The sequence below is a fragment of the Vulpes lagopus genome, chromosome 15, assembly GCF_018345385.1.
Source record: "Vulpes lagopus strain Blue_001 chromosome 15, ASM1834538v1, whole genome shotgun sequence".
NCBI lineage: Eukaryota > Metazoa > Chordata > Mammalia > Carnivora > Canidae > Vulpes > Vulpes lagopus.
The window spans coordinates 15,758,898-15,763,068 of NC_054838.1; positions in this window are offsets into that span (position 1 = coordinate 15,758,898).

Sequence of the window (4,171 nt, forward strand, 5' to 3'; positions counted from 1 at the left end):
AATCAGAAAGAAGGAAAGAAAGAAAAGAAGAAAGAAAGAAAGAAAGAAAGAAAGAAAGAAAGAAAGAAAGAAAGAAAGAAAGAAAGAAGAAAGAAAGAAAGAAAGAAAGAAAGAAAGAAGAAGAAGGAAGGAAGGAAGGAAGGAAGGAAGGAAGGAAGGAAGGAAGAAAGAAGAAAGAAAGAAAGAAAGAAAGAAAGAAAGAAAGAAAGAAAGAAAGAAAGAATCTCTGGGTAAGGAGCAACTGGGACAAAGGAAATACAGCAAAGGCCTGGACAGAGTGCGCCGCCACATTAGAGAAACAGCAAGGAGGCCGGTGTGTTTGCATCAGAGTGAGGAAGGGAATAACGACAGAAATTAGGCCAGATTGGTGAAGGGGATGGCCAGGCAGGTTGCAAAGGCCTGGAAGGCTGCTATAAACATATTCCAAGGCCTTGAGGCTCCCAGACAGCCCTTTTCAACTTACCTGGGCCCCTGGCAGGAACTTCAGGGCAGCCATGCCAGCCCAGCCTGTTCGGTCAGATGGGGGCTGTGGGGCTATCGAAGGAATGGCTCCGTGTGTCTTGGCATTGAACCAGGCTGCCTGGAGTCAGGCTTGCAGTGTGGCCCTCACACAGAGAGGCCATGTGCCCAAGGCCTCTCCTGCCCCATCCCACCCCCCACCCCCCCAGAGCAGAGCTCCCTGTTTCCTATAGCTCAGCTCTCTCCTCCTTGCTGGGCACAAGGGAGATCAGAGAAAGGCTCTGGCTGTGTCCTGGCTTGTTGATGCTCTTCCTAGCCAAGGCTATTACTGCTAATTGACGTTATTGTTCACTGCATCACTTGGAAACCCATTTCAGCCCCCAATTGCTCTCTGTGACTCTGAAAAGTAAAAACTCACTTAGACTTGAACCGAGCAATAATTAGCTTGGCATTGTGAGGCCAGCCAGGCTCCTCACCCTAGGCCATTACCTCTCCTCTTTCCAACTTGAAAAAAAAATATGAATCAATGTAAAAAAGGCATTTATTCTCCACTTTACAGGCTGCACCTCAAATAGTTTGTCGAGGCCTTTTTAAAGCCACTCTCCTCACTCACATTCTGCTTAGAAGGTTGCTTTGTCTTTTCCTTGGCCATTGATTTCTGCGTCTTGTTTGGATTGTTCGGTGCTCCTGAGGAATTAATAACAAATTAACCAAAGTCTAATGAGCTGCAGCTCAGATATCTGGGCTTCCCTGGACAGCCAGTCTGTATCCCGCTTCTCTTCCAGAGTGTAGACCTCTGGTGGTAATGGGGAATCTACGGAGAAAGGTTGAATGGATGTGGTTTTGAAGCCAGACTTGAATTTGCATCCATACTTAACTAGTTACTGGAAATGTGGCCTTTGGAAAGTGTTCTGATGTTTTAGGGCTACAAATGTGTCCTGAGGGTGTCCCAAGGGGGCATCCCGCTGCAGGTCATGCCAGAAAGGGGCTAAGAAGGGCAATAAAGGAAGCTAAGGAAGTACAAGTCTCCAGCTGGAGCCATCGCCTGGCTAGAGAACAGAGCCCTGAATGGAGAAAACAGGAATTCAGTTCCAGTCTGAAGTCACTGAACATTCAGGTTCAGTCCAGCCTGACATCAGAGCCCAAGAAGTTCTACTGGGTTCTTGGGTTATGGGAAGGACTCTAAACTGGGACTCTGTACTACATCAAACAAGAAACAGCACAGTGGCTAAGAGCAGGGACAAGGAATCACACTTCCTGGGTCCAGATCCTGACTCGGCCACTTACTAGCTGTGTAGCTCAGGCAAGTCTCTTAAGCCTTGTGCCTCAGTTTCCTCATCTGTAGAATGGGGCTAATCATTGTACCTCATGGAGTGATTATTAAGATTAATGAGTTAATATATGTAAAGGGCTTAGAAAAGTGTGTGGCACCTGGTAGGTGCCATAGAGGTTTAACAAAAAGAAAAAGAAGAAAAAGAAGGAGGAGGATGAAGAGGAAGAGGAAAGGGAGGAGGGGGGGAAGGGAGGAGGAGGAGGAGGAAGGGGAGGAAGAGGAGAGAAAGAAGGAAGGAGGGAGGGGAGGGAGGAAATAAAAACAAGGGCTCACCTATCACAGAAATTTCATTGCAGTGAGTGCCCCCTTCCTATCCACTTCTAGCACAGGTAAAGATTCCTGAGGGCATCACCCAGGCACCCCCTGTAGCGCTCGGTGCTCCCCCATCAATCACCAAGTCTCGGTGCCCCTTCCACCACAGACTCAGACATGCCGCCTTCTCCTCTGCACTACTGCACCAGCTCCCCTCCTAGCTGCTCTCTGGCCTCCCTGTCTCTTGTCTTATATTCTCCAATCCACTCATCATACTTCTAGCAAAGTGATCTTCATAAATCACAAGGCTGGTCCGATGGCCCGTCTCAAGCCATTTCCCTGGACTTCTCCCTTTATCTACAGGAGTCATTAAAACCTCTTGGTACACAAGGTACTACTTGGTTCTCCACAAATTCCTGCAGCCTCGTTTACCACCCTCAGCCCCTTTCTTCATACTCCAGCAACACTAAGCCGCCTGTTGTCACCCGCAATGCACATATGTGCACACACGCTCACACACACACACACACACACACACACACACACACTCTGTGCTTCATTTGTTCTGTTCTCTCTGCCTGAAATATCCTCCCAGATTCCCGCACTTCCCCTCATCTCAGCACTCCCACATCCCTACATATTGCTTGGCTAGAGACTAAACCTAACTAGCACCTAAGACCCGGATGTCACTTTATCCTAGGATCCTTCCCAAAAGCCACCCACCAGTGGATTAGACTATCTATATCCATTTGGATGATTCTCGATAACAAATTCCTAAATTTCAGTATCTCAACCCAATTGGAGTTTGTTTCTTAGTCCAGAGCAGTCTAATGGTGGTATCCTGGTCAGCAAGCAGCTTTCCCTCACATGAAAATTTAGGGCTGCCTCTTTTGGCTCCATAGCCTGTGGAATCTCAGTCCTCTACATCCAGCTGGTGGAAGGGATAGAGGAACTGGAAGATGCCCAGCCACTTCTCAAAAATCCCCAGCCAGAAGTGCTACACCTCATTCCCACTCATCCCCTCATGAAAACTAGTCCCAGGGTGACTCCTGGGTGAAATATAGCCCCTGTGCCACTCAGTGGACAGCTGGCCCTTGCAGCCCCAGGGCCACTTCTTGGCTCTCCTCTGGCACCCTGGCCATACATCCACCTCGGATGGTGGCTACACCATCCGGATTGTGGCACCACAATGCATGGTGGCTACAATCTGTTTCTGCGCCCACCTCCTCCACCAGGTTGTAAGCTCCTGAGGGCAAAGGTCTCATTTCCTGCATTTCTATGTACCCAGCCCCTAGCATGGGTGCTTAGCACTTAGTACTGCTGTTGCTTGAATGGATGACCCAGCTGGTTAGAACCAGCTCAGTGACCAGATGGGTCTGACCCTACCAGTAGAAGGCCCTCCCTGCAAGCGGTTGAACTATCCTGGGAAAGGCAGGGCCTGCCAGGATGGAGCATGAAGAGAGGTCTCCCCTGGGAAAAACAGAAGACGAGAATGATTTGGCCCTTTGGAAAGGTTTGCAAATTTATCTCCATGATATTTCTCAGGCCAGAAAGGGCCCCAGCTCTGAGAGCTCTCTTCGTGGCTGACACTTAAGTGGCCCACACCATATGCCAAGCACTGTTCTAGCTGCTAGGCATGCATTGATTCATACATCTTCATGATAACTCCATTTTACACATGAGGAGAAAAGGGTAAAGACTCAGAAAAGCTAAATGACACTATACTCTCTACCCATGGACTTACCTGCCATTTACGGAGCACCTAGAAGTCCCAGGAAAAGGAGGGTTTCAGCCTATCTTCCAGAACTTTGGTCAGAGAATTAAGTTTAGAGAAACGGCAGAGATTTGACTTCCTGGAGGCCAAAGCAGACATTTTGGAGGTGTCTGACCCTATCTGAACCTCAGGGCTCAGGTAACAGGCCAGCGGTCTCCAAACAAATTTCCAGGATTATTCTTCGCTTGGAATACTAAGCATCTTCAAGCTAAGAAACACTGAACTTTTCATTGAGGTTTATGTTTTACAATGTTCTTTGGTGAAATTAAAAAAACAGTGCAGGTTGGAGCCAAATAACAAATTGCAAGCCTCCAAGCCCAACTCAACTTGACACTTGCGCAGAATTAACAGTG